This window comes from Capricornis sumatraensis, chromosome 3, assembly GCF_032405125.1.
Source record: "Capricornis sumatraensis isolate serow.1 chromosome 3, serow.2, whole genome shotgun sequence".
In the NCBI taxonomy this organism is placed as follows: Eukaryota; Metazoa; Chordata; class Mammalia; order Artiodactyla; family Bovidae; genus Capricornis; species Capricornis sumatraensis.
In genome coordinates, this window is record NC_091071.1 from 98,022,471 (window position 1) to 98,046,904 (window position 24,434).

At 36.9% G+C, this 24,434-nt stretch overlaps 1 protein-coding gene across 1 annotated transcript in view; it reads right to left on the reverse strand.

Moving 5' to 3' along the window:
- The window catches only part of ARHGAP15 (Rho GTPase activating protein 15), a 707,176-nt gene that overhangs the window by 681,676 nt on the left and 1,066 nt on the right, over positions 1-24,434 (reverse strand). The window lies entirely within an intron of this gene.

The following is a 24,434-nucleotide window of genomic DNA, read 5'->3' on the forward strand; positions in this document are numbered from 1 at the left end:
TCATATTCTGTTGTTCCACCTGTATTTTCATTTCTCACTGACACTCAAGTTTTTAGATTTGATAGAGTATATTGTAAAATCAATAATATTTTTCTATGCTTGTGCATGTGTGCTAAGTCACTTCAGTCATGTCTAACTCTTTGTGACCATAACCTGCCAAGCTCCTCTGTCCATGGGATTCTCCAGGCAAGAATACTGAAGTGGATTGCCATGCCTTCCTCCAGGGGATCGTCCCAACCTGGGGACTGAACACACATCTCTTTTGTCTCCCGCATTGGTAGGCAGGTTCTTTATACTAGCACCACCTGGGAAGCCCTTTTCTATGCTTATTTCTATACAGTTTCAGAACATCCAGCTTTCTGCTAACTATATGTCATATTAAGTTTGTTTCATGTGATCTACATGCTTATTCAGTATTTCCTGTGTTCCTTCTATAACATCTTATCATCATCATCATCACTGTTATTAAATTCTCTTAGAAAAAAATGATGACTAATGCATTTATATTCTTACAGGAGGCACACAGAACCATGCTGGATGCCTAAGGAAAATACTGAAGAATTAGTTCATTTTGCATGTGTTTAAAATGTCAATTTTATTTTACAAAACTGTCCAAAGAAACACCCTTGAGTTAGAAATTTAAATGTAAATCACTTAAGGCTGCCTTCATAATTTCTCTAGACTTCCTGATTTTATATGTACCAAGAGAAGAGCAAGAATAGCTTGTGATATTACACCAGTTCCACTTTCAATACTGTTTAAAAAACAGGAAACAGTGATGAGAATGCACTTCATAAGAGCCCCACAAACTTTGGCTCTGCTTAAGAGACTTGGTTGGCTCAGTGATATTCTGGGTCTGATTTTCCCACTCACACTGCAAATGCCTAAAGAGGAATGAATGTGATATTTTGTCTAATTCTAAATTTCATAGCTGCTCTGTCAATTATCTGTTGCACTCTGTTAATTACATTAAGTTTCAGTAGCCTGCTCTTTTGAGTTAGAAAGTTTATTTTTGACATCTCTTTCCCATCAGAAACACTAAAATAAAAGTATATTAAGAATTATTTGAGTTAGGAGAAACTGAATGGACACTATGAAGTTATTTCTGTGCTACAGAGCAGAGAAAAGTAAAGTTGAAAGATATTGATGGCTCTTCCCCAAAGTTCCCCACCTGTTCCAAGTAGTCCCAGGACAGATCTCAAGTGCTGCATCTCCAGACATCCTTGCCTTGGCCACAGACCCCTAGATCAGGGGGAAACTGTGTCTGGAAAACTAAGGTAACAAGAATTCCAAAGGAAATCTAATGGAGGTCTCGTGGATAAAATGATCGCAGAGCACCCACATTAAGTACAGATCATGTCTTTAATTATTTATGCCCCTGTGCTTCCTGACAAAACCATAAAGACTTAATAAGTGTTTGTAGAATATAGAAATGGAAAATAAATATGGAACCTAGTTAAGGCCAGAGTGTATAGCCCAGGAAAGTATTACCAATAGAAATGCTTCTGATCAAATTTATTTCTCATTTTAAAAAGAATATGTATAACTTAGTCTGGCCAGTGGGTCTAAGGACCAGTGAATGAAGGATATTTCATGGTAAGTTAGAGGCTGCAAATAAGCAATGTTTTTCATACCCTTTGAAGCCAACGTTAAAGTATATTTGGAAAATCATACAAAATTTAAAAAATATGAACATTATTTCCATTTCAGACAACCATTTTGTTTCTCATTAAAAAAAATGACCACATTTATGACCATCTTGGGATTTAGCAGGGTTCTGTGTTCTAACAGTAGAGAAAGTCTCCCTCAAGTTTCAATTTTCTTTGGGTGCTTGATATCTTTTCCCTAAATGGAAGGACTCTCTTGCCTGACATGGATTCCCACTAAAGACTTAGTGAGGAGAAGTATCTCAGAGGTAAGTACTAAGTGTGCCCCAGTGTTTTCCCGTTCCTTGGGTGTTAGCTTGGGGTTCCACTGTGTAACAGTGAGCTGTATGGTCACCATAACCACCAAAAGCCAAGGTTCTCTCTGCCTTAACACACAGGAACTTCTTGTGGCAATATGACCCCATTCCTTTTTCTGGAATGCGTAGGAAGAGCTTTCTCCAGGTCTACTAACAGTGTGTGGAAACTCCACAGACAGATATTGTATTTGCGAGAAACTCATTTCCGTCCCCTGGAAAGATCTTCTGTTGATCTGTGGTAAAGCACAGCCTGTTTGTTCCCCTGTGGAAATGACTCGTGGCTGTGGTTGCTCCAGTAATGTGTGGCACAACCTCCATGCTACACTGTCCTGATAGGTCAGAAATTAACTTGCATTGCGATTGTTTGTCATCTCCACCAGAGCAGCCATTTACCAAAATAACATTTTAATTTCACTTTCCTTCGAGTTTGCTTTCCTTTTCTTTTTTTTTCCCTGTGGCTTCTACATCTCTATTAAGTCTAATTTCCCCAGACCATTTTCATAAGCAGAGCAAGTGCAATAAAACTCAGTTTCAAAAATGTCAAATATAATGAGAAAGGAAGATCGCAGTAAAGGAATTTGACCATAGCCACACCATTGGGTAACACTGTCTTTGACTGGACAGGTATTACATATAGGAAATGTTATAATAAGGCTTTGCATTTAGTTAACTTATATCAAGAAATCTGGGTGATATACTGCATTTACTGACGAAGTCAGGCAGATCAGCTTCATGGATAAATGGTAATACAGTTATTCTCTTTGCACATGGGTATCCTAAATGGCGAAAATGATAAGTAAAATATACCCTGTGTTTTAAGTAGAATAAGTACTGAACAAAACTGTGGTAGGCAACCTTAGTATCATGCTGCTACTGCTCACTCCCTGGGCACCTCAGCCCACTAGTCTCAGTCCTGCTGGGAGAAATGCAACATATTTTATATTTCAAATAATCATTGAGCCTCTACCCTGAGAAAGAGACTTGCTAAGTCCCACAGTTTCTACAAAAACTATTAAAAATTCTGGAGTAGAGTTGGACATACGCGTGGTTACTTACAATGGAGTCTGATTAAAGTGCAACAGAGAATGGGTCTGAGGGAAATTTCTGGTGATGGTGAAATTGATACCATATGATAAGCTTAAAACTGTATGATAAACAGGATTCAAAAGGCAGAGAAGGGATTTCAAGAGGAGTACAGGCTGAGGTAAAAAAATTTTAGGAAAAGCAAGGTGAACATCCGCAACACATAATAGAGGGGAGTGGATAGTTTGGAAAGCTAGAAACAGACAGTGGATTAGAGCTAGATTAGGGCACCCTTGGGGCTTCCTAGGTGATGCCAGAGGTAAAGAACCCACCTGCCAATGCAGGAGACATGAGGCTTAGGTTCGATCTCTGGGTCAGGAAGATCCTCAGGAGGCGAGCATGGCAGCCTGGAGGCAGTATTCTTGCCTGGAGAACCCCATGGACAGAGGAGCGTGGCAGTCTACAGTTCATATAGTTGTAAAGAGTTGGACACAATTAAGGCAACTTAGCACACATGCACAGAAACATTACTGCTTTATTAAAGAATGTGTGCTTGTCTTATAGATTCTGGGAACTGTTGATGACTTTGTTAAAGACATAATCTCTTTCCAAAAGACTTGGTGAAAAGAGACCCAGAAGAATGGATCCCCAGTCACTGAGGCTGCACAATGAATAGTGGCATTTTCATGGGATGCTTCTTAACTAACTTTGAATCAGAATAAATACCACCACATCTATTTGTAAACAGTAATCTTATGATAAGAATACCCCACAATCCGGGAAAAACAAAATCGAAAAACCTTCAGGAACCTCACTTTGAACTTTCAGGGGCATGTTTAATTCTTCTGGTTATAAATCAAATGAAGAGAAAAGTAAAGGCTCTATAGAAAAGACAAAATGAAGCATTTAAGGAAGAGAGGTCCAAGGATACAATTACATCTTATTAAGGATGAAGAAGAAAAATTAAGTTGAGAGTTAGTGGAACTGCTTATGAATTTCCCACTGGTGATCAGGTAAGCAGTTAAAAAAAAGAAAGAAAGAAAAGCAAAGAGGAACTAAATGCTTGTGTTATTATATTGATGTTCAGGCAGCAAAAGACATTTTATGAAATGGCAATCTCCTTAGATACAGAAGAGAACCATAAGGGGTATAAGTAATGCAATCTTCTCTCCGCTTCCTCTGTCAGTTTTGACCTAATCTAGCAAGAAATGCTGAGCCATTTTCCGCCTCTTGCGTACAAGTATCAATTAAGGGAAAACAGGGTCACTATCTTAGGGCAGCGGATGATGAAATGTCACTTAAGGAGAAAACATCAGCTGTACAACAAGTTGTTCAGCAGCCACAGAATTAAAAAACTGGCAAAACAAGTTGTCTCAATCTCTGGGACAGACCTGACTCTCTGATCTTTGTTGGATGTGTAGCAAGTGCAAAAATACACATTTCAACCTGTGATTGCTTGTTTCCCGGAATTTCATGTCCTATAGCATTTATTTCCTAAGGACCTGACTCAGTTGCAAAGCCCTTTTATCAAGCAGATGAAATCTAATCACACATTGCTTGCAGTACGCTAGGCTCCCTCTATCTCCATCTTGGCCTGCCCAAGTTAAAATATGGGGAAGCTGCATATTGCATAATTAGTGTTCAACAGTAATTAACGAGAGTCAGTAATGGACGGTAGTAAAATGTGGCTGACATTCGTTTTATTTAGCAAATTTGTTATTGTATCCTATTAGTCTTTCCCTAATGCTCATGTCTTCAAACTCTGAATTGATTGAATTGGATTTCAGTGCCAAAGGGACATGTCTGAAAATAGGACAGTAATATGGTCCATTGCTGTGACAATGATAGCACCATTAAGATACAAATATTTCAGAATAACTTTTTAAATACATTTAAAAATGGTTTCTTTCTTGCTCAATAACATACACATAAAATACATTCTAAATCATTTTTTGTGTGTTTATGTGTGTGTATGTGTATGCCTGTGTTTGTGTAATGTGAATTGCCACAAGCTGAGTGCACACTCATGTAACCACACTCAAACTGAGAAACTCAAAATCAACAGCACTCCAAAAGCCCTCTGAAGCTCTCTTCCAGTAACTGTCCATCCTCAACTCCATCAATGATAATCATCATTCTATCTTCTTAAGTTTTGTCTCCCCTGGAGAAGGAAATGGCAACCCACTCCGTCTATTTTTGAACTCACATATAACAGAAACCTAGAATATATACTTTTTATTGCTGGGTTTATTTCACTAAAAATTTCATTTGTGTAGCTGATTGCTATTTGATATTCTTTGGAAGTATCTGTGCAAAATTGTCCTTTTCTTATTGATTTGTAGGAGCTGTTTTATATCCTGAATACAAGTTTCTTTTTAGTATATCTGTTGCAATAGTGATTTTTTTTGGTAGGTTGCTTTTTACTCACTTATCTTTTCATTAGTAGAGGTTTAACTTTAATATATCCAATGTATCATTTATCTAATTTTGTGATTAGTGCTTTTTTTGTCCTCTGAAGAAATCCTTGCCTAATCCAAGGCTACAAAGACTATTCATTTATTTTCCTCTAAAGAGCTTTGGTGTTTAAACTTTTTTTAGAACTGTGATCCTTCTGGAAATAATTGCTGTTTGGTGTGAGGTAGGATAATGTTCTTTCTATATAAATAACACATATATATATTGGAGAAGGAAATGGCAAGCCACTCCAGTATCTTGCCTGGAGAATTCCATGGACAGAGGAGCCTGGCAGGCTACAGTCCATAGGGTCACACAGAGTCGGACACAACTGAAGTGACTTAGCACATATATGTGTGTGTGTGTGTGTGTGTGTAAATATATATATATAATTTTAATTAGAAGGAACTGTCATCTCTTGTGATTTATCTAGGTGAAAAAGGACCTGGGACCTGGCTGTATATCTGAAGTGAACAGATGCTTGAGAGCTCTCTTATCCACAGGTATCGACAGTAGGTGCCATTGAGTCTAATAATTACATAACTATCTGGTTACAATCTTGGTAAATACTTGTTAACGGGATACAAGTTGAATAAAAGGCTTTATTTAACAAGTAGGAAAAAATACGCGTTCTTAGAGGAGCAATCCTCAGAAGTTGAGATTTGCCGATTTTTATCAGCTAGGAGGTTTGTTACAGTCAGAGTTCTGAACATTGGGTATTTGTTCAGAGCTAGCTTGATTACCTACATAGAAGACTTAGTAGAGAGGTGAGGTTTTAATCTTAGTAAGAGAATGAGGCAATGAATGACCAGTTTTCCAATAGAGGAGGTTGTTCAGTTCAGTTCAGTTCATTCGCTCAGTCGTGTCCGACTCTTTGCTACCCCATGAATCGCAGCACACCAGGCCTCCCTGCCCATCACCATCTCCCGGAGTTCACTCAGACTCACGTCCATCGAGTCCATGATGCCATCCAGCCATCTCATCCTCTGTCGTCCCCTTCTCCTCCTGCCCCCAATCCCTCCCAGCATCAGAGTCTTTTCCAATGAGTCAACTCTTCACATGAGGTGGCCAAAGTACTGGAGCTTCAGCTTTAGCATCATTCCTTCCAAAGAAACGTCAGGGTTGATCTCCTTCAGAATGGACTGGTTGAATCAGGGACAAAACAATGCCTAATGAAGAAGGTGTGACTTCCTGAGGCACTCGGACTTGTAAACAAGGAGGTAACATACTTGATTTCTGTATCTTAAGTGCAGACTAAAAGCCATAATCACTCGTTACAGTTTATTATTAAACTCACAGAACTCCATTTCACTGGAATTAGTTAAAGAGCCCCTACATTAAGCTTTCCCTTGGGAGGCAGGGTCAGAAATAACTCAACTTCAGCTAAAAATGAAAAAAAAAAAGAAAAAGACTCTAGTAGTGAGAAAGAAGATAGCTGACAGCTATAGAGCAGTGATTCTCAAGGATCAGTGTTAGAAGCTTCATAGACATGCATATTTCACTGTACTTTCCAAAGATATTCCCATTTAGCAGGACTGAGGATGAGCCTGAGAAAGAACATATTTGGCCACCACCCTTAGTGATTCATATGCACACTGAACTTTGATGAGAAACTTTGACAGAATTATATAGTTGTTGTTTTTTTTTTAATTTCATATCTTCATTGTCCTAAAATTGTTACAATTACTACAGTGTCTTATTTTTAAAGACCAATGGTACTAGGTTCATACTTGTTAATATTTTTGCTCTAATTAAGTTTTCTGGAATTAAACTTCCCTTTGGAATATGCTGGTGTTTTGGGGGAGTGGTGTGTGGATCATAGTTGAGAACAGCAAGAAAAGAAATGAGTAGGTAGCTAAATAAATATATATTATTTAGTATATAGATTTAGCATTAATTATATATCATCTAGTATATAGACTGACACACTGACACCCAGGCACATGTAAGTAATACTGTGAATATCTTACTTGAGATTAATTAAAATATGATGTTTAGCTATCTAGAACATATATCCAGTCCTAACTTTTGCTGCAAAATTAATTATTTTATATAAAGGAAAAATCAAGTTGGCTTATACCACAAGAAATCTAGGTCTATTATAGAACTTTCATCAAGTGTCTTTTGTTGTTGTTTTTGATATCATAAACATAGTAAGTTTGAGTAAAACAACGTCAATTTGAACATTTGGAAAACCATTCTCTTCCTTGTTAAACATCAAAAGATATTTAGTGTGAGAATAAAACAGATTCCACAAAATATTGCTGTTTTCATTCAAATTTAATCTGAAATTTGGGGACAGTAAAGTTTCTCCTTGGAAGGAAAGTTATTACCAACCTAGACAGCATATTCAAAAGCAGAGACATTACTTGGCCAACAAAGGTCCGTCTAGTCAAGGCTATGGTTTTTCCAGTGGTCATGTACGGATGTGAGAGTTGGATTGTGAAGAAAGCTGAGCACCGTTTTGAACTGTGGTGTTGGAGAAGACTCTTGAGAGTCCCTTGGACTGCAAGGAGATCCAACCAGGCCATTCTGAAGGAGATCAGCCCTGGGTGTTCTTTGGAAGGAATGATGCTGAAGCTGAAACTCCAGTACTTTGGCCACCTCATGTGAAGAGTTGCCTCATTGGAAAAGACACTGATGCTGGGAGGGATTGGGGGCAGGAGGAGAAGGGGACGACAGAGGATGAGATGGCTGGATGGCATCACCGACTCGATGGACGTGAGTTTGAGTGAACTCCAAGAGGTGGTGAGGGACAGGGAGGCCTGGTGTGCTGCGATTCATGGGGTCACAAAAAGTCGGACATGACTGAGCGACTGAACTGAACTGAACTGAAAGCTTTCTTTCATGAAGTCAAGAATATCAAAATAGTAAACATTTTTAGCAATCCATATAATTTAAATTAAAAGTTTTTGAGTGTGTTTTTCAATACTAGTCTTTGTAGATTCTATAATATCCTCTGTTATTATATAACTTAAATTGTATCCTTTCTAGGCTGCTTAACTGAAGGCTCTTATGTTGCTACAATTGCTTGAAGAGCTTCAGTTGCATTATTAGGAACCTCAACCCAGGACTTGTTTAGGGGATATTTTCCCACTAAAATAAGTCCTGTTTTGCTTGTCTTTTCTCAAAGTAGATTTCAGAGGCCTCTCCTCAGGAAGTAGGAGTTAGAAGAGATAGTTATATGTATTATCAAACTAGGTTCCAGCTAACTGAGTGTAACTGTCATTTGAAGTAATTTAGCCAAATTTCTGTCTTAATTTAGACCCCTCATTAAGCAAAATATAGGATTTTGGCTTGGACATCTTGAAGTGAAAAGAGAATTCATAAATGGTAGAATTTTAAAATGTCTATCGGATTATCTATTTAAAAATTACTGAACGGTAGTTATTTTTCTCTGGGTCCTCCCATATCATTTATATCCATTGTCATGACTACTTCTGGAAAAGAGATAATCATCTATTAAGAGATAACACATATGCTGGGCTATACAACCACACTTGGGCTACATTTCCTCATTCTATGCACTGAGAATTTCACACATGTATGTGTGTGCATGCACGTGTGCACGTTTAAATTGTTGTTAATATTATTATTGCCACCTAAGGTATACAAAACTAAAACTCTCTTTTCTTTGCCCTATGACAATTCATCCTTTACAAGTATAGGTGTTCTGATCTGTATTTGATATTTTATGATTTTGTGAAAATCAGGGAAACTAAAGATTATTATATTTGCTAATACTTAGAAAAGTTAAATTTTGGAGACATCTTAATGGTTAAAACAATGCTTTGAGGAGGGCTAGCAGCAGAAGAGTTTGTTCTTCCAAGTAAGGGAAATGAGCCTAGTTGTGAAAGGCAGACAAAAGAAGGACCTAAATGAAAAGGTTATAAACGGAGGCTTTTTTGTAAAGTAAATGTGCTAGTCAGTCTCCAGCCATTTATTAGGATTCATTGTGTGCACAGAAGTTACTCGGAGGACTCTAGTTCTCTCTAATCATTACACCCTGCTCCTGCTTTCTTAGGAGCAGCTATAAATTCAAGAAGAGGTGGAAAACCGGCAGACTGCCAACCAAATTCAACCCACAGACATATGTTGTTGGGCCTGAACAATGTTTTGGAGAATTTTGAATCAGCTTCCAATTGAAACATGATAATTTTTACTTTTTCTAAAAAAAAAGTCTGTATTTGCGTGTCTTCTCTTAAAAAATGATGAGATGTGAAGAACTGGTTAAGGTATGCATGAGAACTATCAGGTGGAGATGTGTAGCTTCAGCATCTTGCAAATATAACAAGTTCTCTCTGAATCAGGCTTTTTCTCCTTTCACCCTTGATTTGCATAGATAACCTGATTGACCTGGGGATATCTGTGACCGTGACCCCAGGAGTCAATCACCTCTAGGAGTTTTGCTTCTCTGATTTGTGGGTTGAGCAGACTTTCTGTTGCATACTGAACTGGTATCATTTTCAATATCTTATTATTTTAAAATCCAAGCTGATAAGATTGAAAATGGAGAACAAAACCAAGAGATTGCATTTGTATCTCAACTTTAGAAAGAAATTCACTGGAGATTAACATCATTTCATTTATTTGTACAATTTTTTCAACATGATCTGAAATTACCAAGAGTAGGATATTGTGCTGTGCTCTTTGCTATTGCTAAGCAAGTTCCTCTTCCCCCTCTCTGCTCTGACCTCCTTTACTGTTTCTATTATATTTTGGCAGATAATCATATCCTGACTTCTTTTGTTCTCTGTTCTCTACTTGAGTTAGATGTCCCTCCTGCCAAATTGACTGTGGACTCCTTAAAGTCAAATGCTGTATTTTTTTCAGTGTTGATTCTCTGTACTGGACCAAGAACGTTTGGTGCCTGTCTGAAATCCTCTGTCTCTAATTTTGCCAGTATTAAAAGAAGCATTTGCAACAAGTGCAAGTTTGCCACCATATTAGAATGGTCACGATTCTCAGTGCCAAGCGTTACTGGATTCTCACGCTTCTTTCCTACTCTCCACATCAAAAGCTGCCACATGGACCAGGGATCAGTGTACCATGGTCAGGGAAAGTCAGAATATCCACTGCATCTCACCTTGGCTCCATTCATGACTCAAGACATACTCTCTACCCATCTGCCATGCTGACTAGTCTCTGGTTTTCCTCTCCAACTGATTCCCCACCCTGCAGCTATGGTAAACTTGTTAATCCCCTTTCCTAGAGCCAGACTTCTAACCTAAAACTCTCTGGCCTGTAAAAAGTAGCTAATTCTCCAGGGACAACCCCACAGCCACTTATCTCTCAATTATTTCGTCAGGGACTTCCCACTGCCACACCTTCTGTCATTTAATGGATGGCCTAATAGCAAGTGCTTTCAGAATTAGGACCGAGATTGGTATATTCAGTCTACCACCATACATGAAATCTTCATCAAATTTCCTCAAGGGGAAAACAGAACAGAATAAAAACAGAAAAAGACTTTGCTCACTGGATCAACACCTTAGACCTTGGACATTTCAAAATCTTTTCTTATTTTCCCAAGAATATTTTGCTAGGACCCCATGCTTTGTGAACAATCTACATTGATACTTTAAAATCCAAGGCAAAAATCAGATATAATATAAAAGTGAGTCAAAAAAACCTACTTTTTTTTTTTTTTTGCTCTCTCCTAGTTTCTGTAGTTCGTCTTTGCTTCATTTTAATTTTAGCTCCAAGACTCAGTAGCTTCCTTCCACTTTTTTAACTGCTCTGTGTGATGAATATTAATTTTTCAAAATTAAAGGGTATTTTTGGTTAGGACACATCTTGAACTGCTCGAAGGAAATTTTCCATATCAACCAAAAATTGGTAAATAAACAAGAAAAGAGTGAGCCTCCTTCCTTCTCCCCGACACAGCTGTATTGAGGAAATGTAACCAATAGCAAGAAATTGCTTTTGACGAGTTTCATAATCTTGTCAGACTAATCAGAGTTGAAATAAACCAAAATTATCCTGACATGATTTTTATATCATAAAGAAGGGGAAAATGGTCATCATGTGTTTCAAGACAATCTGATAGAACAGTTATACTACAGCTACTATTCACATTACATTTAATTTTTCTAAAACAGTATTTTATGACACAAACTAGGCAAAGTTCCTTATGTACATTATTATTTTTTTTAATCTTGTCAGAAACAGCCTTGTTTTATAGATCAGGGCTTCCCTAATGGCTCAGTAGTAAAGAACCCCACCTGTCAATGGAGAAGATGCGGTTTCAATCCCTGGGTCAAGAAGATCCTCCGGCGAAGGAAATCTCAACCCACTCCAGTATTTTTGTCTGGGAAGTCCCATGGACAGAGGAGCCTGACAGACTATATAATGCATCGGGTCAGATATGACTTAGCAACTTAAAAACAACAATAAATCAGGAAACTCTGGCTCAGAGAGATTAAGTAACTTGTATAAAATAACATATATACTATCGAACAAGTGATAGAGCCCAAGATTTAACTTTATTTTTTCTGACTTCCCAGGCAATGCTCTTTTATCTTTATTATCTCTCATATTGGTTAGAATGGCCATCATCAAAAAAATCCTCAAACAATAAATGTTGGAGAGGGTGTGGGGGAAAGGGAACCCTCCTACACTGTTGGTGGAAATGTAAATTTGTACAGCCACTAGTGGGCTTCCCTGTGGCTCAGATGGTAAAGAATCTGCCTGTAATGCAGGAGACGTGGTTTTGATCCCTGGGTCAGGAAGATACCCTGGAGAAGGGAATGGCAACCCACTCTGGTATTCTTCCCTGGAAAATTCCACGGACTGAGGAGACTGTGCTCAGAAAGAGTCGGACACGACTGATTGACTAACACTTCCATTTTCACTTCACAGCCACTATGGAGAATGATATGGAAGTTCCTTAAAGAAGCAAAAATAGAACCACCATGAGAGACTTGAGTGAAAGTCACTCAGTCATGTCCAACTCTTTGCAACCCCATGGACTATACTTATCTATGGAATTCTCCAGGCCAGAATATTGGAGTGGGGATCCCTCCTCCAAGGGATCTTCCCAATGCAGGGACTGGACTCAGGTCTCCTTCATTGCAGGTGGATTCTTCACCAACTGAGCTATCAGGGAAGCACCTACCTTACAATTTACTATGTGGTAAAAAGTATGAGGAGGGGAGCAGTCAAGCCATGATGACCAGATATTATTTATTTGGCTGTATGATCAGAAATCTGACCATATGATCCAGCAATCCGACTCCTAGGTAAACAAGGAGAAAGACATAATTCAAAAGGATACATGCACTCTGATGTTCACTGGAGCACTATTTACAATAGCCAAGAGGTGGTAGCAACCTAAATGTTCGTCAACAGAAGAATGGATAAAGAAGACGTGGCATACACACACACACACACACACACACACACACACACACACACACAATGGAGTATCATAATAGTCATAAAAGGAAACAAAACTGTGCCATTTTCAGAGACATGGACGGACCCAGGGACTGTCATACAGAGTGAAGCAAGCCGGAAAGAAAGAAGCAAATATCATATAATATCTCTCAGATGTGGAATCTACAAAAATGGTATAGATGAACTTATTTACTATTAGAAGAGAGTCATAGATGTAGAGAAAAAACAAATTTACCAAGGGAGAAGGAGGTGGTGCGACAAATTGGGAGACCAGGATTGACATATGTACACACTACTATGTAAAAAGAAAAAAGAATTAATGAGCACCTATTGTACAGCCCTGGGAACTGTACTCAGTGATCTGTGATGACCTAAACGGGAGGAAACCTAAGAAAAGAGTGGATATATGTATACGTAAAACTGATTCACTTTGCTGTACAGCAGAAACTAGAACAAAGTATAAAGCAATATATCCCATGTAAAATATATATATATATAAAATCTTTACTATCTCCATAAGAAATGAAAATGTTCTGGACCAGAACTTGGGAGAAATATGTCCTCAGCCTGTCCTCAAACACTTCTATTTCTCCAAGCTTCCTTGTCTTCTATTAAATCTTCTGCTTTTTCCACTAGCTTGCTAGAATAGCTACATAAAATAATTATGCAAAGTCACTTTTAAAACTCTAAATAGATTATAAATAGATAATAGACATTCTTACTTGTATTAATTAACTTGAACCCAACCATCACCATCAGTTCAGTTCAGTTCAGTTCAGTCACTCAGTCGTGTCCGACTCTTTGCAATCCCGTGAATAGCAGCAGCACACCAGGCCTCCCTGTCCATCACCAACTCCCGGAGTTCACTCAGATTCATGTCCATCGAGTCAGTGATGCCATCCAGCCATCTTATCCTCTGTCGTCCCCTTTTCCTCCTGCCCTCAATCCCTCCTAGCATCAGAGTCTTTTCCAATGAGTCAACTCTTCGCATAAGGTGGCCAAAGTACTGGAGTTTCAGCTTTAGCATCATTCCTTCCAAAGAACACCCAGGGCTGGTCTCCTTTAGAATGGACTGATTGGATCTCCTTGCAGTCCATGGGACTCTCAAGAGTCTTCTCCAACACCACAGTTCAAAATCATCAATTCTTCGGTGCTCAGCTTTCTTTATAGTCCAACTCTCACATCCATATATGACCACAGGAAAAACCATATTCTTATCATAAAAACATAAAATAAACTTTACATAGGCCAAATGATGTAAGAGAAATAGGAGTACGAAAGTAAGACCCTTTTTCCATAGTCTAGACAAAACTTAAAGGATAACCAAAATAGTAACTAGGACAATAACTGAACACAGAGAGAAGGAACTGAATGCCAATGGTAATTGATTGGATGTATGGACAGGAGTCCATGGAGATCCCAAGCTTACTTCTGTAAGTGATTTGAAGAACAGAGATATCTTAACTGACGTTGGAAAGAGAATGGGAATTCTGTAGGGAGATTATGGTTTTCACATGAGGCATATACTCAGTTTGAACTGCTGACTGGACATTAGGGAAGAGGTATCAAGTGACAACCAGAACCAGGAACAATACTGGGAGAGAGACCAAAGCATAAAAATTTAAGGACCGTATTGATTAAATTCAAATAATAAAAATGGATAAGAATGTCAAGTAATCTTGTGAGAAGAGGAGATGGCCTAAAGCTGTACCATCCACTAGAAATAATTAGTAACGAGTAATTAAAAATTTTCTGGTAGCCACGCTGTATGAGGAAAATGAAAGAAGTGACCACATAAAAATAATATTTTTTATTTAATTCACTATGTTGACATTTTATAATTTTAGCATATAAAAATGTAAAAATATTAAGGAGATACTTTACATTCTTTGTTTCTATTGTCTTCAAAAACTGGTGCTTATTTAACATTCAATTTAGATTAGTGCATTTTGAATGTTAAATAGCCATCTAGGTCTAATTTCTACCATAATAGACAGCATGATTCTAGGACAGAATTTGTGGGACATGACGGCTGAAAGGAAACATAGGGTCCAGGGAAGATAAGAAAAGAGAAACAGGAAACTAAGGCAAAAAATGTCTTCTTCCTCACATATTTTATAACATCTCTACATAAAGTTGATGTTTGCATATATATATATGAATAAGTGACAGGTTTTTACAGATGGAATAGTTTTTTTACATATGAAACAGAGCAGGATCCTTCTAAACTGTTTCAGACTAGAGCACCTCCTGAATGAGGTTCAGTATGGCTTAACTACTGACACCTAACAGGCTTAGAAATTATAGCATGGCATAGTGGAAAATAACAAGAATTTTATATCATGTGGATCTTCATATGAATCATGATTCAGCCTACAAATAGAACTATAAATCTGGGCACTTAACCACATAACCTAAGCTTTCTTATCTTTAAAATGGGAATACTAACTCCTTTACCTGATTTTTGTAGGATTCAAATGCTAGTAAGTATGCAAAAGCACCTGATACATAATACATAGTGAATAAATCATAGCACTAATGATTATTATTAATAATCTCACTCTAATAATCATTTATATTAATGATGCCTCTTGCTACTGCAAGTATTTAGACAAGAAAGGAATATTGTTTGTTTAGCCTAACATCATGGTACCTACCACAGTGTTGGAGACACCACTGGGATAAATCAACATTCATCTTTTTCCTCCTACATTCTACTTCTTTTAGGAGAACCATCAAGGTATGAATAGAGGCTCAGACTACTTGATTTCCCAGTGCATGCAGCAGAAAGGTGAAAAGGATTAATATGGGCCTCACTGCTCAGTTTCTATCCCTTAAAGTTATAATATGAACTTAACTGAAGCAGAAAGATTAATTAAAAAAAAAAAAATTCCCTTGACACAGCAACTCAACTTCCTGAGCATTCTACCTTTTACAGCTATTTTAAAAAGAAATCTCGTTATGACTCCAAGCTTGTCATTATATCGGCAGAGACTAGAACAAAAAGTTCTCTAATTGTTTAGGAAATGAATCTAAAATAAGTAAAATTATTCAATGTAACACCATGGTTTTAGAGAAACAGCTTAAAATTTAAATGCTTAGAGGTAGTTGGTGTTTTTTTTATCAGTTTATTCAATATGTTCTCAGATGGAGGGTTATTTGATTTGGAGTTTCAGAAAAGCGCCACAATATATAATGGATCAAACATTCCAATCCCAACTTCAACACTGCTATGTTACTCAAAATGAATCCATAAAGTGTCATTGTTTGAAATACGTTTCTAGCTTCCTTTCTCCTAAGTTTATCTTATTTGTGAGACCCAACAGAAGTCAGAAATCTCCAGAAAACCTTCCCTGGCTCTACAGCCCACATTCAGCTTTCATATTATTTATTCTTTCACTAATCAAATACCAGTGTTCTTGCCTGGAGAATCCCAGGGATGGGGAGCCTGGTGGGCTGCCATCTCTGGGGTCGCACAGAGTCAGACACGACTGAAGCAACTTAGCAGCAGCAGCAGCAACAACAATCAAATATTTATTGAGTATTTATTATATGCCTACCACTGTTCCAGGTTCTCTGTATTCAGTAGTAAAGAGGCAGAAGAAGTCAATGTTTTCATAGACCATTCAGTTTTGGGTAAAGATAGTTACTAAATGACTTCACATGTAATAATGATTCCTCATATTCAAAATGCCATTTAAGCAAACAAAAGCAGAGTAATTAGGCAGAGCATCTGAAAAATCATGGAAAAAAGACTGAATTAAAGTACAATAGAAAATCATCTGGAATGGTTTAGTTGGAGAGTTGTATGATATAAGTCTTAAGAAAGTTACTCTGGCTACTCTTCAGAAAATGATTATCATGAAATGTAGAATCAAGGAAATGAGTCAGGAGAACTCTACAGCAGTAGAGGTGGTAAGAAGTGATTAAATTTGGGATATCTTGATATATATTTACCCCTTGCTTAATGTTTAATTCATTCCTCCTAAGAGAAAATCAGTTAAATAAAAGCACGATACCCAACCAACATTTATAAATGTAAAAATGCACGAATAGATTTAAAAAATGGGTTTATGTAACTAGTAAAAACAATTTGAAAAATATTGTACATAAAACATATTAACAGTGTATTTAATATATTTCTTTTATACTGTATCTTTTTCTTCACCAATGTTTTTGAGACAGATTTTTTGCCTTCAGATGGGCAAGAAAACGCTAAATTACATTTATATTTTAATGATTACATGATAAAGTATTTAAATGATACTTAATGATATAAAAAAAACAAACAAACAAAACAATTATAGGGTCAGAAAACCTGACAGGAACATTCTACAAGCTGCTATTTCTTCAACCTTTTCGAGTTCATTCAAAATGTTCAAATCAACATTGCTCCATATATTTCACATGATTTATCTCTAACTTGAACCTAGGAAGTGAGTTAGTAAGTGCGGTTCTATTTAAAATTGTGGTGTCATCTAAATGCCATGTTTTGTAGTGTATACATTTAGCAGGTGTTTTGAGGAATACTCAGTATACAAACAAACAAAAAATAAAAAGACTCAATAGTCTGTATATATATATATATATATATATATATATATATATATATATATATACCTTTTTAAGAGCCATCACTGAGAAAAGTAAATAGGATTATGGGAGGTGAATCAATATTTTGCAGGTTCTGCTTATTGCTGATTAACTGGATGTTGGTTTGGGATACGGAGTATGAGAGTAGGAATGGAACTGGGGATAAGTCTTAATTTACTATCCTGAACAGATAGTAAATGTTGGTGGTGCCATTAAATGAGATAAATGAAAATAGGGAAGAGGCAGGTTGGGTTGGGGGCAGATGGGGAGTAATTAGGAGCTTAGTTTTTGAACATACTCATTTTGTTGTCTCTTGAAACAGTCAAGTGGAGACGATAGGTAGGCAATAGCATTCACAGCTTTAGTGCTAAAAAATAAAAGGCTTGGTCTTGAGAGCTAATTAGAATATAGGTAGTATCTGAAATCATGGCAATATATAATATTGCATAGAAATAAACTAAGAAGACAATAGCTAGGACTGAAAAAAGATATAAATAAGCCACCCAGTTTAGCAAAATGAAACTTTGGGCTTCCCAGGTGGTGCTAATGGTAAGGAATCCACTGGTTAACATAGGAGACTTAACTGAAGCAGTAGGATCCCTGGGTTGAGAAGCTACCCTGGAGGAGGAAATGGCACCTCACTTCAGTACTCTTCTTCTTAAGAATCCCAAGGACAGAGGAGCCTGGTAGGCTATAGTATATGGAGTCACAATGAGGCGGGCAAGACTGAGCGTTTGAGAACAGCACAGCACAACCACTGAGTCTCTGACAATAGCATGTTCTGTAATATTTCTAAGGCATTGACTTTAAATTTATGAATTTATATTTAAATCCTTATGTTTATACACTAACCTACCTAAGAAGTTTTCACTGGCTAGATAGCACACTGACTCTTTGCATCCCCAATAATTCCTAGCATAATACACTGTACTTAGTTGGAGCTCAAAATTATTTATGGAATTGAATTGGGCTGATGCCCATCGAAAGAGAAAAATCAATTTTAAAATTCACAGTTGTATGTTTTTGACAAGACTGATTTTTTAAAAATAAGATAGTCTGCCTATTCTTTGGCATCCTCTAAATACTCCCTCTCATCAAATGTGCTTTCCTACCACTTCACTGAAGCTAGAATCAACAGAGAAAGTATTCCTTCAGCTTCCTCTCCTCACTTCATCTTCTCTACATTCAATTCATCTACATACACACTCATTAAAGTGCTCTTCCTTCTGTTTCAGGTCAACTTATCTATTTGAGCTAGTGATTACACCAATCTGTACTGTATCCTCTGAGACCTTGTTGGATATCTGAATATATAGATATTTTTTTTTCTTTATTTTCATTTCTTTTCTCTTTCCTTTCACTTAAACATTCATATTTCATCCTCATTTTAGCTATTGCCTATCTCAAGCTTTATAAAAAGAATATTTTATATACACTAGCCTCAATTCCCTACTTCCTTTATATATCATTCTAGCCTTGAACTTAACTAAGATTTTGGTCCTTAATTATACAGTTGAGAAAGGATACACTCTGTTATTAGTAAAAAAAAAAAAAAAATCAAACAAGACTGCTAACCTTTTAAAAAACAAGCTTATCTCAATCATAATAACAGAAATATTACATCAAACTATATAAGGACACAGTTTTCTGCAGGCTGGAAAAACCTGAAATGTTTGGTAACACAATCTGCTAGAAAAGCTATGGAGCCTCCACCAGCACTCTCAGTAAGCACTGAAGGAAGTTCGAAAACTTACAACTAATATGAAGGACAGTTTGGCAATAACTATCAATACCATTTTATCTCTTGGCTTATAAAAACACAGTATTTCTGGGAATTCATTCCATCGATATATTTTCAAATGTACACAATTATATTAAAGCATTCTTTGCAGCAGCAAAAAAATTTAAAACACTCATGACTCTTTTAAGAAAGAGACTGGTTAGATTAAGTACAATATACCCACACAGTGGAATACAGTACAGCTATAAACAAAGAGAGAGAGAATTAGACAGTTTATTATCTTTATAATTAAAATAGCTCCAAGATATTACTGAAAGAAAAAAAGTGAAGAGATATATATAGCATACTACCTTTAATGTAATAAAGATATTTACACACCTACATGTGTGTATATACATATATGCTTCTGCATTAAAAAAAAGTATAAAAGGATTAAAAAAAAAAACTATGGAAAGTGGTTACTTGTTGGGTTAAGGTGGGAAAAAACAGAGATATAGAAGCAGGAAAATAAGAAAGATTTTCACTAAAATGTTTATATTTAGGTTTTGTTTTCAAACCATTTCACTGTGTTACTTATTCTCAAAATTAAAAACAACCAGTCAAGTTCCACAATATAGAAGAAAAAACGAAACATTATAAGCACAGCCTATATTAGAACGTCTCTTCATAGAAAACAAGCATTTCTCCAAACCAACCTAAACAGTATATCATCAACAGTAAGGCCTATGGAAGGAGTAAACAAATCCTGATGATACATAGCCCACCCAGATGCAATTATGGCCATCCAATCAGGGATTTCCCCTGCTCAACAACATTCTAGTTACCTATACTATACAGTCATGATCTGCTCAGCAAGTTCACTCTATTAGAATCTCAAACTGTCTGCCCCAACCTCTTACTAGTATACTTGTCACTACCAGCAGGAGACAACTCACTCTGCCTTGGAAATTCTGTTACTCCATGTTTTCGTCCTTTAACACATTTCTTTCCTGTCCCTTAGAATGTTTCTCATCTCCCCAGTTCTAACTTTCTCTGGAAACTACCACATTAGCACCCCGTTATCCATGGGGATACATTCCAAGAGCCACAATGGATACCCAAAACTACAGGCAGTACCAAATCCTATATAGACAATGTTTTTTCTTAGTATACAAACCTATGATAGAGTTTAGTTAATCAGTCACAGGAAAAAATTAACAACGACTAATAAAATGGAACAATTATAACAACATATTGTAAAATTATGTGTACAGTGGTCTCTCACACACACAAATTATTTTACTGTACAAATTTAATGTCTTTTTCATCTTAAGTAAGCACTTACCATGCTCTGTGGTCATAACTATTGCAATTTGAGGTTCAACAGCAAAGCACACAGGATTTTATTTTCCTTCTTCACAATTTCATGAATAGAAGATTTAGGTTCGTCCCTACTGTAAATCTTAGCCTTGACATATATATATTTTTTCTCTCGCACCCTTTCACTTAGGGGAAGCACGCAGGTTTTTTCATTGGCATGTCCAAACAACCAGGTCAGCAGCACTACTTTCGCACTATGGGGCCAGTATTAAGTGAAATAAGGGGGACTCCAAAACAAACGCGAAACTTCAAACCCAGGAGAGCATGGATCTGATAAGCAAGATGGCTGCGGAGTGAGTTACCGAGGAAACGCTAGACTTCGGACTGATTCGCAGGAGCAGGACAGGGAGAGATTTCCTCAAGCTACTTCAGAAAGGTGAACGATTTCAAATGTATGGATTATTTCTGGAAGTTTGTCTTCAATAGTTTTGGACTGTGGTTGATTGTGGACACTGCGGAAAGCAAAACTGTGGAGAAGGGGGAACTACTGTACACATATTTATTCAAAAATTTTGTCCTGATTTTTCTGACTATGGTAAGTGATACGTGTGCAAAATTCTCTAGTTTATTGCCTGGCATATAACAGGAAGACAAAAACGTTCGATGAAGTTCTGAATCCTAATAGAACATCTCATATCTTTTTATGGTACTTGATAAATTTTGTTGCCATTATAATTATTAATATAATGATTTTACTAGATTTTGTGAAGAAGAAAATGCCTACCCACTCCAGTATGCTTGCCTGGGAAATTCCATGATCAAAGGAGCTTGGTGGGCTACACTCAATGGGGTTGCCAAGAGTGGGGTGACTAAGCAAGTAAACAACAACAGCTATATTATAAGCTTTTAGAAGGTAAGTATTGAGGGGCAAGGGTTTATACATGGAGTGCTTGTGTACTCAGTAGCTCAGTTGTGTCTGACTCTGGGACCTCATGGACTGTGGCCCGCCAGGCTCCTTTGTCCATGGGATTTTTCAAGCTCTAATACTAGAGTAGGTTGCCATCGCTTCCTTCCAGAGGATCTTTCCTACCCAGGGACAGAACCCACCTCTCCTGCATTGCAGGTGATTCATTTCCACTGAGCCACCTGGGAAGCACATAGGAATGGCTGTTGAAAAATATTTTAAAATTCAGTTTAATTAAAACATTTGCTTCATTTAGACCTACTTTTAAACTGATATTGTTTCTGTCTGACTGCAGAGCTTAGAAAGTTTAAGTAAGTAGCACTTTTGTTCTTATTTAAATATTTATTTATTTGGCTGTGCCAGGTCTTCGTCGCAGCATGCAGGATCAAGTTCCCTTACTGCCAAGTCACTTCAGTCATGTCCGACTCTGTGCGACCCCATAGACGGCAGCCCACCAGGCCCCACCAGGCTCCCCCGTCCCTGGGATTCTCCAGGCAAGAACACTGGAGTGGGTTGCCATTTCCTTCTCCAATGCATGAAAGTGGAAAGTGAAAGTGAAGTCACTTTCACAAGTTCCCTTACTAGGGATCTAATCTGAGGCCACTGCATTGGGAGCCAGGAATCTTAGCCATTGGACCAGCAGGGAAATCCCAAGTAATGCTTTTAAATGTTACCTTATGTGGCTGTGTAATGGTTTTCTATGGCTTTCACCTCTAAGATATGAAGTTCCCTTTCTTCTGAGGGAAGAATTTTAGTTCCTCAGTGTGTAGCCCCCTCTTTTCAGCTGAGACTCTGTGTGTTGCTGGGGAAGGTGGCTCATCAGTGCAAAAGTGAGCCAGTTAATCAAGCCTGGTCACTCAGAGAATCTAAGTCTCAAAGGCAATGAGCAGCTCAGCATGGTCACGTGACCCGCTTTTATTCAGTCAGATCTTAATCTGAGGTATCTTTGCTGTGGTGTTGGAGGAAAGACATTCTTTTGTACAAAGCTTTCTGAAAGAGTGAGATGTAAACCTGAAGCCTCCTGGTCAATTTAGTATGAGCTTCTGCCAGAGAGTGCTTATAGAAAAGTGAGAACAAGAGCTAAGGAATGAAGAAAATGATCTTGGTAATCCTGTGTGAGCTGCTGGGTCCAGCCTGATTTTTCTCTTCTTGGATTTTCAGTTATACAAATCAGTGCCTACCTCTATTGCCTAGGGTAATTTTAGCTTATTTTCTATCATTTGCAAACAAAGGTGTTTTATCTACTATAGGCTGAAATTTAGAATAAACATAAGTACATTTTATAATTTAGTTATATAACATTATCTTGCAGTACAAAAAATATGGTACCCAAAGTATTCAGGATATTAAATGATATTTAAAATACATGTGTAAAATATTGGGTTGGGTTAGTTTCTAATTGTATGAGAATAGCAAAATACCCTGAAAATATAGTACAATTATTTTTCATCCACTGCAAGAAACATATATTTCTTTAGGTATATCTTAACAAAATGGAGATATCTCTGTGATGGACCCTTCATGTAAAACATTCTCAGGATATTCTGGGTTTAATTGCCAGAGACAGGATGAATAGTTAACAAAACACTCTTTATCCCCCAAGTATTTCCCCAAAACTATTTGTAATGGCATCAGTCTCCTTACTTGAGACCGAGTCCTCAACATTTAGCTGTTCCCTTGGATCTTGTCTGCTGAGAGAACTTATTAAAATTCTACTGGGAGGGAGGGGAGTCCTGAATTACAAGTTACAAGAAACAAAGCTTTGGAGTGTTCTCTTGTGAGCATGGATTCTTTTCATCAGATGCCCTAACTTCTGGAAAATAGGATGTGTACGTTTTTTAACAACAGTGGGAGTGTGATGGGAAGAAAAAAAGAAATAAAAAGTATGGTCTGTTTCTCTAGGTACCAAGGATGGTTGACCTTAAGTTAGGGACAGAATAGGCCACTCTGGAATAGAGCTTTTAAAAAGAATAAAAGAAGGAATATCAAGCCTTTCAGAATTTTGCTGAATCATGGCCCCAAGTGGAAGAGCATATTTTTCTTTAAAAAATGACTTTCCAGATGAGATCCTCTGCCTTGTTTTTATTTCGTCAGAATTTTTTCTTATTCGCTTAAAATGCATAATAATAGCTTATAATAACTCATTTGTAATTTACTCTCTTAAGATTTGATCTGTACATTCCAGAGATAACACATAACTGGTTTTTACAAAATGAGAGCATCTTAGTTTACATGTCTATCATCTCTACTTGTTGCTCTTTATAATTTCATAATAAATATGTTTAATTAATTCTTAATTTTACACATACTCCATAAAATATTTGCATTTTAATTTAACAGTTTCTGCAGGAAACAATCATTTGAAAAAGAATTTGGCTTTTAAAAAACTGTAGTGGAATTTTTCAGTATCAAATGCTTATGTAGATATTCATTATTGCTAACGTGTAAGTATTACATATGTTTATTCATGTGATGCTCTTTTATAGTAAAATGAAATAAAGTAATAACATATCAACCAAAACTATCTGAATTATAAAGCTTCTATAGATGTAGAGGTTCAGAAGCATAATATTGAAGACAAATTTAAATAAGGCTTTCCATTGTGAGGAAATGCAGCAAATTGAAAAGCTAATCTGAATATCAAAGCAAATAAATATTAGCAGGGTTCTCTTATACTCTAACAATAAAAAAAAAAATGTGTTGAACATCAAGTCCTAATCTCTGTTTTTTCCAAGATCATTTTAATAGTCAACAAGTAGCTAGCGTCAGTATTGACAATTGAAGAGGTCTTAAAATGAAGTGTACTAGTGTAACTAATAATTTTCTACCAAATTGACCACATCAAAAATCATTTATATGAGTCTTTCAATAGAAGACAATAAAAGAAAAGAAAATTGTTGCCACTTATCAACCCTGTAACCATTTTTTAATAACATAAAAAAATAGTGTTGTGCGGCCATCATATCCCCTATCCAACAGTACAATAAAAATGATATTAT